This window comes from Camelus bactrianus, chromosome 9 (assembly GCF_048773025.1).
Source record: "Camelus bactrianus isolate YW-2024 breed Bactrian camel chromosome 9, ASM4877302v1, whole genome shotgun sequence".
NCBI classification, from domain to species: domain Eukaryota; kingdom Metazoa; phylum Chordata; class Mammalia; order Artiodactyla; family Camelidae; genus Camelus; species Camelus bactrianus.
In genome coordinates this window covers 63,209,587-63,223,583 of record NC_133547.1, presented here as the reverse complement: position 1 = coordinate 63,223,583, position 13,997 = coordinate 63,209,587, and the positions used below count along the sequence as shown (strand labels likewise).

The 13,997-nt window shown below is 45.5% G+C and overlaps 1 long non-coding RNA gene across 2 annotated transcripts in view; it reads right to left on the bottom strand.

Moving 5' to 3' along the window:
• Positions 1 to 10,165: 10,165 nt before the first annotated feature.
• Positions 10,166 to 13,997, bottom strand: part of LOC123618951 (uncharacterized) — a 132,141-nt gene continuing 128,309 nt past the window's right edge. For both annotated transcript variants that reach the window (XR_006727448.2, XR_012509416.1), the window contains one exon: positions 10,166 to 10,486. This is a non-coding gene — a long non-coding RNA (uncharacterized LOC123618951). The remainder of the gene's footprint in view (positions 10,487 to 13,997) is intronic.

Sequence of the window (13,997 nt, the reverse complement as noted above, 5' to 3'; positions counted from 1 at the left end):
ATGGGACGGGTATCAACTGTGCACCTACTATGAGCCAGGTGTTCTGCTCAGCAGAGTGAGTGAGACCAGCACAGGCCCTGCTGTCACGGAGCTCACAGTCCCATGGATTAAACCTGTTCTGAGAGACACAAAGGAATTAAGGCCTTCACCCAGGGAGTGAGGTAATTTAAGTGGAGTTTGAAGGCCATTTATCATGTTCAGAGTGAAGCATGATCTGAAATGAGAGAGAAAGGGAGGAAAGAGGGTGGAGGGAGAGAAGATGGGAATGATGAGAAGCTGAAAATTAGACTCTTAACTCTGTGGGGGAAAAGTCAGACCCTGTATTGCCCAGTCCTACGTCTGTCTTGTTAAATCAGTATATTTCAGCACCCAGCACAGCGCCTAGCCATGACAGGTGCTCAAGAAATATTCATGGAGGGGATGAAATGGGATGAGATGGGATGAAATTTTACTGCATTAAAGTGAATTAAGTGAGAGGCAGTCGAGGAGCACTGCACTGGGTGTCACAGGCCCCGGTGTCCAGTCCTTCCTGGCTCCGACATTGACTAATCAAGTAATCAAGCAATTTGATGGCTTCCCTATTCTTTGCTTCCTCATCTGTTGAATGCGCGGGGGGGGGGATTTTTATTTCTACTCTAGTTTTACACAGAATTTGAATAATTCATATGGCCAAATTAAAGGCTGCACAGCCAGCTAATTTTGGACAATGCTAAGCTAACTAAATATAAACAGGTCTTGACCACAGGATGTCTCAGAGCCTTGAACATGCCTGTGTGAAATGGGAAGGTAGCATATGCTGTGGTTCCCAAATTCACTTGACTTCAGAACCCCAACCCTCATTTGTTTTTTCATTTTCAATCTTACAGAACCTCTCCATCTCTAATGGTGTGTGATGTCATCCAATTTCACCAGGACAAGGATGGCCATGTGGATTCTGGAATTAGTGAACAGCCAGATTTAGCTGATACAGCATGTCTGGGTGGGAGAAGAGAGGTCTCTGTCTGTGTGATGCGGAAAGGGTGGTTACAGGAGACCTGGAGGTCTGCTATGTAGGGTGAGACCTTAAATCTCATTCAAGAAAAGTTAGCCATCCTCTGTGTGAGGCATTGATATTCTGGCTTGGTTTTTAATTTCCCACCCCTGAGATTAGATATGTCAGGGAGGAGTCCTTTGGCTGCCTTCTCTCAATACATCCCAGAGCTTTTATTTTGTTACCAATTTCCCTACATTGTGTGCTTTCTTTGAGAATCATAACCATGTGAATATCTGACAACTGAATGGTACAAACATCTTGAAACATACAGTTTTCCCCAGAGTTGCATTTCATACTATAATCTGAGGTGATCTCAGTTGCCAGAAACACTCACGCCGTTAATGGATTTGGAGGGAAGATGCTAGTAATGAGATTTTCAAATGCGAATTGTTTTGCTTTCAAATACAGGGTGAAATCCAATGAAATATTACCTTAGACATGCTGGTGTAGTAAGTCCAGCTGATCAAATGAATGCTTGCTGTGTGCTTCATGTGGGCATTTTCTGTTTCAAACAAAAGCTGGGAGGTAATCAGTCTTATTTTTTCTGGTGAGATGGGTCCTTGAGCCCCAGAGTCGAGAAATTCTTCTGTATTTTATGGCATACACTTGGCCTCTTCACATCCACAATCTCGAGAAGTTGATGTATTTCATTTCCTCATTCAATAAATATTAACTGAGAGCCTACTATGTGCCAGGAACACTGCTTTGTGCACTGAGTCATACAGAAATAATAAACAGTATTTCACAGTATTTACAGATGTCTCTGTCTTCATAGGGCCCATGACCTGGTGAGACATATACACACAATAAACAAGTAAACACAAACATTTAAATGTCAGATGGCAATAATAGCCTTGGAGAAAAATAAGCAAGGTAGAGTTTGGAGAATGATTGGGGGGGGGGGGTGTCCTGTTTTAGTTAGGGTGTCAGGGAGCACCTCTCTGCAGAGGTGACTGTTGAGCAGAGACCCTGGACAGAAGAGGCAAGTGGAGGCCAGTGGCTGCTCTGGGCTCCAGAACTCTCAAGTGATAACACTGAGCTTGGAGTCTAGTTCTGTCTGATTCCAGATAGGATGCTCCTTCCACAGTATCACCCGGCCTCACTGGGAACCTAACAGAATTATCTGGGCAAGGCAGGAAGTTGGAGGTGATGCTAGATCTAAGAGAGAGCTGCCGGGATCTGAAGGAGGTGATGCCATAGTACAAAGAATGGAAATTCAGGTAGGGCCCAGGTAGACAGGGCACAGGAAGATGGGCAGTGGTGCTGGACTGCATCCATCTGGCCTGGCTCTCCCTGACACCCCACACTCAGTGGGAGCCAGCCCCTCTTCCTGACTCCTCTTGCTCCATGAATGATACCCAGCATCTGCCTGGTCACCCAAGTGTGGCTCATCGTGCCCCTCTTGGTTTCCTCTGTTCTTCACTCATCATATTCTCCGGACTTCCTTGAAAGTATATGTAAGTGTGAACAGCTTGACCTGCAAGGAAGTCCTCCTTCAGAGCTAATATCCTTCCTTGATAAGCGGCGAGTCATTCTCTGGGAGCTGGAGGAGATGAATCAATTGCCAATGAGCAAATAATCTCACAAGGCTGGGAAGCCAGCTGCTTCTCTCATTCACGCATGTACCGTTCTCCTCACACCAAGATGGGGCAACCGAGCTCCTTCTGTAAGGACCACTTCTAGATCAGTTTTCCAGGTTCATATGGTGATGATGAGGGCCCATGTAGCCTGATCTTACCTGGCCCGATTCCCTCCCCACAGGAGAGGGGCTTGTGGTTCTGAGTATTCCGAAATTATGTAAGTTTCCTTGCCTTCCCCTCTTCTGAGAGACAATAGTATGAGAATTCACCACTCAGTCTCCAACTTTGAGCACAGTTGGCACAATATGGGTGCTCAAATGCGAGTAAAATGGGTGGGAAGGATGAATGAACCTTCATTCTTCAAACTAAGAATACGTAGCAGAGGCTTGTGATGGGCTGCACCCCATCTCCTCAGCCCCCTGATTTCAGCACAGCTGTGGGGGACAGCTCCCTGCGGGGCAACAGCATCCCACCTCAAATGGACCCCACTGAGGACCACGCAGCTGCCCTACGGGCAATAAGAAGTGAAGGGGAGTCAATGCCCCCTGGGACCCACATCAACTCCTGGGGACAAGAGTCAATGGATAAATTCTCAGCCTCTCCATCCTCTATGGGACAATTCTGAAGCATGTTCTACATTGTTCTTCACAAGTGTCACTGTGGTGACCTGGCCACAGCACCCTCATCAGTGACCACCCAGCTCGTTTATGTGTCCTTTAACTGCTTCCTCCCTCCCCTGTCCTGCTTTCTGTGTCTTCTCATCATGATTCCTAGAATCACCTCCCAAATAAATGGCCTACATCCAGGTCCTTGTCCCCAGCTCTGACTTGGGGGAAACCTGAATTAAGGGTCTAACGGAGGGCCAATTCAATCCCTCTGTGGTCAGAATTTGCTTGGTTTTTTTGTCTTCTCATGTTTAACACCCCCCCCCTTTGAAAATTTCCAGCCATTAGCCTCTCTTCCTCACCACCCAGTGGTCACCAAACACCTGGAGGCTCATCCTCCACATCAGAACTTTGGCCATCACTTCTGACATGCCTTCTTCTCAGGCAGGAACACCGAGTGGAATTAATACTTGCCACAAATGGCATTTGGGATGCTTCCCCCAGCCCTCAAATCTGGAAGTTTAGAGGTCATGTCAAAACACTTATTGAACCTTCCAGAGAGCACAATCTTCTTGACATTATATCACAACCTCTTTTAAAGGGAGCAGCAGCATAAAACCCAGAGAGACTACATTTTTAACTGTGGCCACTTGAGAAAATGATAGCTATTGCTCCAGAAATACTTTGCCACCCTGATGCTGTGCTGCTGGCTAACCCATGATTCTCGGAAGCAACAGGATGCAGAGATCTGGGAGATGGAGCCATTCTTTCAACAGAAAGGAAACCCAGCCGAGGAATCCTTTCATTCTGGCTTCTGCAAGATTCTGCCTTTCATCTAGGTGAGTGGCGAGTCCGGAGGAACAGAAGTGGCTCTACTGAAGTGACGCATCTGAAACAGGTGCTGGTGTTCACGGAGCAAATGCTTCTTTTGGAAAGGAGCTGAAAGCTTAGCCAGAGAGAGAGAGAGGAAGGGGGCTTTGCACTTAGGTGGGCGAGGTGTGGAACGTGCTGGAGCCCACGGAAAGGCAGGTCAGGAGAGGAACAGCAACATCTCCCTGCGTCTCTCCCCCTGAGGGTTCCTGCTGACTGCAGGAGCATGCTTGGCCTATGTAAGAAATAAGTCAGAGTGCAGGGGACATCCAAATGAGACCCTCAACCAATGAGAGGCAAGAGTTGATGGATAAATATTTTAGCTCCGTCGCGCCTTGGTGAGATGACCCTACTGTGTTCCTCATACCCATCAAAGGGCCCCCAGTGAGAGTGAACTCGATTATTAGCAGTAACCCACCGATGGCTAGCTTTGCTCTCTTCCATGTCCCGCATCCCCACTCCCTCACAGCACTTCTTGAGATCATGTCCCAAATAAATCTCATGTTCCCTTCCCTGTCTTAGGATCTGCTTTTAGGAAGAACCAAGATAAGACAATGGGGAAACCAGCTTTTTAGAAAGGAGGCCCCCAGCAGCCTGAGGTGTCCACATGGGCTTCTTTCTGGCAGGTCTCACTCAGCATCAAAGGACAGCCAACTCCAGGGATTGGGGGGGAAAGGCAGTGAACCTCTAAGAGAAGCAATTAAGTGGCTTCCAGAGAAGGTGCCTTGCCAATGTAACCCTGTCGACAGAGTCTGGATGCACAAAAGCTTCCCAAGAGAAATAAGCACTCTGTGTTAGCCCGTATTAGTGGCTAAGTCTGCCATACCAAAGTACTCTAGACAGGATGGCTCACATACAGAACTGTAATTTCCCATCCCTTCTGGAGGCTGGAAGTCTGAAATCGAGGTGTTGGCAGAGTCTCAGAATTCTTTGCAGACCTCTCTCTTTGGCTTGGAGATGTCCATCTTCTCCCCTATGTCTTCACAGGGTCTTCCCTCTGTGTGTGTCTGTGTCTGTGTCCTAATCTCCTATTCTCATAAGGACACCAGTCACCCTGGATTAGGGCCCAGCCATACGATCTTGTTTTACGTCAATCACCTCTTTAAAGGCTGTATCTCCAAATTCTGTCATGTTCTGACATGAGGACTTCAACCCATGGACTGTGTATAGGAGGGGACACAATTCAGCTCCTAACAGACCCAAGAGATGCCCACTTCCCAGCCCTACAGGGAAGAACTCTGAATCCACCATTTGTGAGGTTCCTGGATGTGACAGCTCTTGGTTAGAGAGCAAAGCGACAAAGCATAATGAGGCCTGAAATGAGCCTGTCAGAAATGAAGAGGTGGCAGGAGGCGAGGGTGTGACATCCAAGCCACAGCAACTGTTTGACCCACCAGCGGGTCTGGTCCTAATGAGCTCATTAGGGTTAAATCTTTTTCCAGCTCCTGGTTCATTCATGAAGTGGTTTTGAACGTTGATAATCACTTCATGAATCACTGACAAACACGAGAGCCAAGTACCTGGCACTTGGATTGCTGCCCCTCCTGATGTGCATTCCCATCATGATTTGGGGTGTCCTCCCTTTCAGCAACCAGGTGTGCAGACAAGAAAAGTCCTCGTTCATGTGCCAGAGTCTCCCGCTTCAGTAATTCCACACTGGCCGTTTTTTTGTCTCACCTAAGTGCCCTATTGTAAGGTGGACCAGCTGGAGTTCAGAAAGTCACCCAGGAAGGGAGTTGGAAGAGTCAGGGCTAGATCTCCAACCCCAGTCCTCAGTTCAGGCCATTTTTTACCACATTTTGCCAATGTGATCAACTACAGATGTAGGGGAAAAGCCAAGTGTCATTTTGCCCACATGTCCATTTTCCAGATTAGGAGACTGAGGTTCAAAGAAACCAGGTGAGTGTCAGAGTCTGGAGTCTAGGTCCAGACTTCTTTTTCCCCACTGTCACCCTCACTGGGGGAACAAGTAGGGCCTCCAGACGATAATGTCAGGGCTGCAGGGGACACTACCTAATGCCATGGGCCTTGGAGTCAGGAAGATGTGGATTCCAGTCCCAGCTCTACCCCATGCCATCTGGGTAACTGCGAGTCACTCCACCACCTGGGCCCAGTTTCCTCTACTTCTTGGTGTCCTCGAAGTGTCAAAATATGACCAGCTCTGTGAATTGCCTCACACACAATAGGCACTCTGTGCCTGTGTCCTTTTTCTATGCCTTTTTCCTCTCCACCTTTTACCCCATTGGGTAGTGAGATCTTTACTCCTTTAACATAACTATTTCTGTTTATGTTAAAATGGGAACAAGGAAGTGTCTGTAAAGCAGGGGGTGTTTGTACCAGGCCTTGAAGGATGAGTGGGAATTTTCTATGTAGACAAGGGGGAGAGGGAATTCCAGAATGATAGAATCCCTTATACAAAAGGGTATATAGGTCCGAGAAAAGGAAACTCTAACAGGATTCTGAAGGAAAGGAAGCCTGGGGTGGGGTAACATGGCTGAGATGAGAAAAAGAAAGGTTCCTGTGGAATAGCTGTGGGAGGCCTGGAATGCCACACCCAAGAGACCTCCTGGAAATGATGGAGAAGGATCTGATGTGTTTCAGTGCAGAAAGGTGAATTTCTTTGAAAGATCACTCACTCTGGGCAGCAGCTAGAAAGATGGAGCATTGTTGGAAAGAGAGAAGGAGGTGAGGCAACTGAGATAGGGGGGAAGGGGGCGGGGCACAACCTTTAAAAGAACAGCTGTTGAGGATATGACAAAAACTGGTAAGAACCAACTATGTCCAAGATGGCAGAAGATTCGACTTCCAGTAGACCTTGAGCCTCACTATAGACTCACTGCAATGCATTAGCATGCTAAATGACACACCCACAGACACCATGACAGTTCTGAGACTGACCATAAAGGACCAAAAAGTGGGCAGGGGTCCAATTCCTGGAAATACCTGCCTCTTTGCCAAAATAGTTGGAATAATCTTCCTACTTGTTAGCATACGAAATTACCCAGCACATAAAAACTAACCACCCCACAACCTGGGGTCACTCTCCCTTCTGAGATGACCGCATTCTGTCTATGGGATGAGTATCTTTCTAAATAAACTCATTTTCACTTTACTATGGCTCACTCTTGAATCATTTCCTGCACGAAGGCCAAGGACTCTCACTTGGCTGGGCATGTCCCAGAGATTTGCCCAAGACCTGGGACATAACCATTTTCTGGCACCGCATTTTCCTGCAACACAACCACTTAAAAGATTTTGGTCCTTCATCGGCCAGAGGAATATGCCCCACATGTGCCTTCCTTCGCTTCTCCCCCTCTCTCCTCCCACTTCCTGGATTCTGGCAGCCAGTCTTCCCTAACTTTTTTTTTCTCTTTTCCTGTAACATTTCAAGCATCTCTTCTTTGTTACTTCAAGGAATCATCCAACGGAGCCCCGACTGGCATTGCTCATCCTCCTGCCAGCCTCCAGTTTCCCAGCACCCTCCTCAGCTCCTCCAGCATCCCTTCAGAAAACCACAGCACAAACCCTCTTTACACACAGACTCCCCATCAACCGAGCCCTTATCTCGGTCCGGTTTTCAGCTTAAAACAAGTGTCTAAAAACCCTCCTTTGAAAACAGCCTCACTTGTTGCAATAACATCCAGGTTGTACTTTCAGCCATTATTTCTTTAGATCAGGGACTATGTTTGATTAAATCAAGTGGTATGTGCGTTGCTGGCACCTTCCAGCCTGCATCAGCCTTTGATGGGAACGATCTTATATGTGATCAGTTTCCTGGGTTTTGGACCCAAATTTCCTCTGCAGAACACCAGACTGAGAGGCTTTGCCCACCCATCCTCCTAGGAATGAAGCTCTGCTTTAAGAAACCTGAGACTCCACTCCTGAGAACCTGCAGACTCCAACAGAGCCTTGGTTCTAATCCAACACTCACCATCCCAGGGCATAACTAAATTTAAGTTTTACTTCAGAACACTATAAGGCGACCACTGTGTTCAGCAAGACAGAAGAGATGACTTCAACAACCAGTTACTGTAAACCTACTATGTTCCAGCTGTGTAAGATGAGCATAGATTGTCTTCCTGCTGCTCACATCTGGGTGAGTGGGGTGCTGGGAGAAAGACTGAAGAAGTAAGTTGTTTACCATTTGATGTGAAAAGTGCAATACTGTGAGTATGTGAAAGGTACTCAGTTGACTGGGTGATACCCACGCTGTGTTTTTTGTTAAAGAACACAAAAGTGGGGTTTTTTAAATTTTTATTTTAAAAAATAAGGTAAAAACCCAATGTTAGTGAACTTATGGTAAGATTTGTGCAGTGTTATAAGAGAACAATGTGAAAACAGACTTAAAGGATCAGAAGAGCGGGCGTAATATTCCGCCCCCACCCCTGATCATCACTCTCCTAGAAATTTATTCTAAGTTACAAGTAAAAAAAAAAAAAAAAAAAAAGATACTTAAGGATATTCAAAATATTGTTGTCTATTCGAAATGGTCCAGGTAACTCAGATCCATTAGCTCAAAAACAGAATATGTAGTTATTTAAAATAATTATGGAGACTGGTAATTAGAACTCTAGTTGGCATCCAATTTCTAGCAAAAGAAAGAACACACGATGTTACATTCAGTAACCACCTGTGGACTCTGCACTCAGTGTCCTCATCTTCTGTTGAGTTATGCTTTGAACACTAGTGGTCTCAAAGGTCCTTCCCTCCAGGCTCCCACTCGACTCTCGGAACAACCTTGTGACGCTGATATTATGGTCCCCATTTGATAGATAAGGTAACAAGGCTCAGAGAGATTAAATGACAGGCACACAACACCTAAGCCAAGGAGCTCTAACCTAGGGCTCCTGACTCCAAGTCCAGGCCTCTTTCCTGACTTCCATCAGCTAACCGGGCATGATGACCCGGAAGAACAACTAATGCCATGGGTGAGTGGTAAGATACCAAGACCGCCTGTCTGCTGCTGGAAAAGGCCGTGCAAAGGCCACAATGCTTCACAAGAACACCTGGGTGTGTCTGTTCCAAGACATCTGAGCCAGCCAGTGGGGATGGAGAAGGCACCTTTTCCAGCCAAACCACAGCTCCCAAAGGTAAGCTTGCTGATGCGAAAAGCATGTGACCAACGCGTATCACTTTATGCAACTATATATTTTGTCCAGGCCCTGAGAGACGAGGACAGAAGTAACCACATTCACTACCTCATTGCTAAGTAAAACACCAAAGGTCAGCATTTAAGAGCGTGTTCAACTGTCAAGACAGTGAACACACATGCATCCTTCCACCTCCCGTTTCTTCATGTGCCTTTGAAATCCCTCCAGGTCCCTCTTTGCCAACCCCTACCCTCAGTGATCTGCTTTCTATAGACTTCTGTAGGTTACTTTGCATTTTCTAGAATTTTATGTAAATGAAATCATACTGTAAACTTCTGGTCTACTTTCACTCAGCATAATCATTTTGAGATTTGTCCATGTCATATATACCGATAGTGAATTCCTTTTTGTTGCTGAGCATTATTCCACTGTATGGATAATAATTTATCCATCCACCTGTTGATGGGTATGTGGGTTGTTTCCAGCTTTGGGTTATTACAAATAAAGCTATTTTGAACACTCATGTAAAACCAAAACAAACAAAACAAAACAAAAAAGAATGTGTTCATGCATTCGTCCATTGCTGGACATTTAGATGGTTTCCACATCTCGGCTATTGTGAATCATGCCACAGTGATCACAGGGGTGCAGCTGTATGTCTGGGATCCTGATTTCAATTCTTTTGGACAAACACCCAGAAGTGGGCTTGCTGGATCATACGTAGTTCCATTTTAAACGTTCTGAAGAACCTCCATACTGTTTTTCATAGAAGTGACACCATTTTACATTCCCATCAACGAAGGTTCCAATTTCTAAATGCATACAATGGGCCATTTACTCAGCCTTGAAAAATAAGGAAATCCCACCATTTGCGACAATATGTTTGAAACCTGAGGTTGTGCTAAGTGGGATAAGCCAGTCACGGAAGGACAAATACTGTATGATTCCACTTATCCGAGGAATCTAAAATAGTCAAACTCAGGGAAGTAGAGAGAAGAATGGTGGTTTCCAGAGACTGAGGGGAGAGGGAAATGGGGTACAGGTCTTCACTTAAGCAAAAAGAGTAACTTCTAGAGATCTGCTGTAAAACATTGTGCCTGTAGTGAGCAATACCACGCTGTACACTTAAAGTTTTATTAAGAGAGTAGATCTCATGTTGTGTTCTTATCAAAAAAAAAAAAAAAAAGGAACGTGTATGTCTGAGTAGGTTAGACACCTAGACACCTGAGCTTACCTCTGTTTTCCTGTTCACTTGCTGCGATGACCTTGGGTGAGTCAAACAACCTCTCTCTGTCTCTGTCTTCTCGTCTGTAAAATAAGGAGGATAATAGTACTTGCCTCATAAATTATCATGAAGTCCAATGTTTTTCTGATATTAATAAGCTTAGAACAGTTCCTAGAATATACTAAGGAAACATCATCCTAAGTGTGTTATATACACTTCTCCATTTATCCTCAAAACTCCCTGTGGAGAAGAAACTATGATTTTCATTTTACAACTGAGGAGACTGAGGCTTTGGGAGTTTCAGGTTATTCATAGCAGCATATGCACAGGGGACCAGTGAATGGCACAGATGGTAGGCCTGCCAAAACATGGAGAAGGGAGAGAACCCGCTGGCCATGTATCCCTGGAAGGCTTCCTGGAGGACATGGCATAGCATCTGGGCTTTAAAGAACAGAGAAGATGTGGACCAATGTTTTCAGAGTTCCTAATGGTGAGAACAAAGCACAGCGTTGAGAAGACGGACAGAAGGAGGTTAAAGAATAAAGAGACCAATCACAAAGACCTATCCTGTCCTGGGCCTCGAATACATGGCCGAGGCGTCTGAAGATGCTTCCTTGGCAGTGGTGAGTCAGAAAGGTTGTGGGGCAAGAGCGGAAACTGCGTGCAAGGACAACCACCTGTTCACTCGTCAACACCAGCACATCGGGAAGCGCCAGCTTCCGGCCCTGACTGTTTCCACCATCCCCTCCTCTGAACAGGCTCTGATGAGGCTGAGACAGTAGGAACACATGGACACCCTCCCATCAGAGGCCCTGCTCTAGCCCGGTGCTTCTTAGGCTTTTATACGCATCCGAATCACCTGGGGAGCTCCTTACAAACAGATTGAGATTCAGTAAGTCTGGGGTGGGGCCTGGGAGTCTGAATTTCTAACAAGGTCCCAGGTGACACTGATGTGCAGACCATACTTGCAGTAATAAGGGTCTAACACGTTTGTTCTCTTTCTAGTTTCGTAACTATAATCCCAGCAAGCAGCACAACGCCTGGCCCGGAGTGGGTGCTTCACAACACATGCGTTGAATTGAGAAAGCTTCATCCCTTTCACTCCTGTTATCACTGAGTTTCATTAAGGAGACTCCCCCCGCCCCGACCCCTCTGCCATACACACGGCAGGGGCCATTTCGTCTTCCTGGGTACATCGTCCGGCAGTCTACGTGGTAGAACTCAGCACCCCTTCTCCAGTCGCTCACACCGCCTTTACGAATGGCTTTAAACCCTCAGGCTCTTTTCTTTTTATTACATAAATGATGCATGTTTATTGGGAAAAAATGGGGGAAAAATAAGCAAAAACTAGAAAACTACAATCTGATACACATCCTTCTGACTCTGTGTGTGTGTTACAGAATGAAAGCACAATCAACATTCCATTGGCATTTTAATTTTCTTAAATTGTGAAGGATATTTTCCCATGTCAAAAATACCATTTTAAGGGTTGCATAACATTTAATTATTCTAAATGTTCATAGAGTACACATTACTCTGATAACATACAGGGACTTAAAAAAGAAAAGGGTCCATACTGAATGACCAAATGAAGACTTTATAGACAAAATGTTATAATGCCTGTGATTTTTTTTAAATGGTCCAGTGAGGAATTAGGATACAGATCAGGATGAGCTGTGTGTTGGTCATTGTTGAGCTGGGGTGCATTATATGACCCGCTCACTTTTGCATGTGTTTGTAACTTCCCATAGTGAAAGTTAAAAATAAGAAGGCATAGGGATGGCGGGGTGTGGAATAGCTCAGTGGTTGAGTGCCTGCTTAGCATGCACGTCCTGGCTTCAATCCCAGTACCTCCATTAGAAAATAATTTTCTTTAAATCTTTAAAAAATAAAAAATAAAGGTATGATCCAAATAAGCTCTAGGAAAAGGATTCTGAGACAGGGAGAGGCAAAGTGCTGGAGGTTAGTTTTTCACACCCCTACCCCACCCCAAAGGAAGAACAATGGTTCATTTAGGACCATTCAGCCTGTCACTTCAAAATTCCAAGATCTCTGAGCTACTGAATTGCACTGGAATAATCCACCTTTATTGTTTCCTGTCCTGTCAGAATGGATTTGCATTTTAAGTGCATGCTTGATGTCATGTCTCAATTGGAACTAATTGAGACATAAGGGAATACGGAGGCATGCTCTGGTCTTGGAAGGGACAACACAGGGTCTACCCATTGAGAGCCCTGCAGATAGACAGGGGTTCTGGGGAGCAGGGGACACAGCCCTGCCCTATCTGTAGCTGGTGTGAACCTCAGCCAGGTCAGTTCACCTCTCTGAGCCTCAGCTTCCTACTCTGGAAGAGGAATGGATTTGAAGCAAATGAAATTTATGACTTCTGTCTGCTCAAAAGTAATGAGGTTCCACTCTGGGAACACCTTCACCACTCTGCTTTGCAATATGCAAATCAGCCAAATTTGGTAATTGGACAAAGCTGATGGGAGCAATTTAATAAACTTTGATAACATTGCACAAAGTAATTGTTCAATTATTTCAAACGGTTCGGTTCGGAAACTCCAAGGGGGTGGGTAGCAGGGTGCAGGGGAGCCTTAGAAATTACCTTTGCTCGTTAATCATCTCATCCAGTAGAAGCCAAATAAGAATGAAGACTGTGTAGGGGTGTTTTTGTTTTAATTCTGATTAACTGTACTTTCGTCTGAGCATTTCTAAGCAGTGCTTTGGTCTTCCTCATCTGGATGTTGACTGAGTTCTGTTATCAGGATTTTAATTAACACCAGGTAGGGAAGGGGAAGCGGGATGACACGCTATTACTTTTGTTTGATTTAAAGTCAACGCTGGAGACTCTTCTTCGCGGAGCTGTTGAAAGTGTCTTATCTCATGCATTCCAAGGATGGCTGTTTCATGTAAATGTCATTTCTGCTGTCCAAAATGTTACAACACACGCCAGCACAATAGAACTACTGTCTTGTTCTAAGAGACACAAGGGAGCCAGCAAGCTTTTGATCAAAGGTACGATTCGAACATCAAAGTAATACCTCTTCTGTTAAATTCAGGAATCAAGACTCAAAATAAAGGGATGGAGACTCTGCCTTTAGTGATAGCCTCGCCTCCCAGGCTAGAAAGGTTTAATCCACTTACAGACAACTGGCTGGAAAGAGGCACCCGGTGGTACCAGTGCCTTTACTGCATCCTGTAGTCTCCATGCTTGTATTCCGTCTGTATATGTTCATCTGCTCCTGTGTAGGCTTCTGTCCTGGTACTAGAAGCCTGGAGATGCCATGACCCTCTACACACAGAGGTAACAGCTAAGAGCCTTTGGAGTAGGATGGAACTTGGTTCAAATCCAGGCTCAGCCCCTTACCAGCTATTTGACTTTATGTGATTTACCTTGCCCTCCAGACCACCATTTCTATATACAGATGGTCCTGAACTCAGATGGTTCCACTCAAGATTTTTTGACTTTACAATGGCGTGGAAGCAATATGCATTCGTTGGAAACCATACTTGTAATTTTGAATTTTGATGTTTTCTTTGGCTAGTGATACGGGATGCTGGGTGGGGGCAACGAGCTGCAGATCCCGGTCG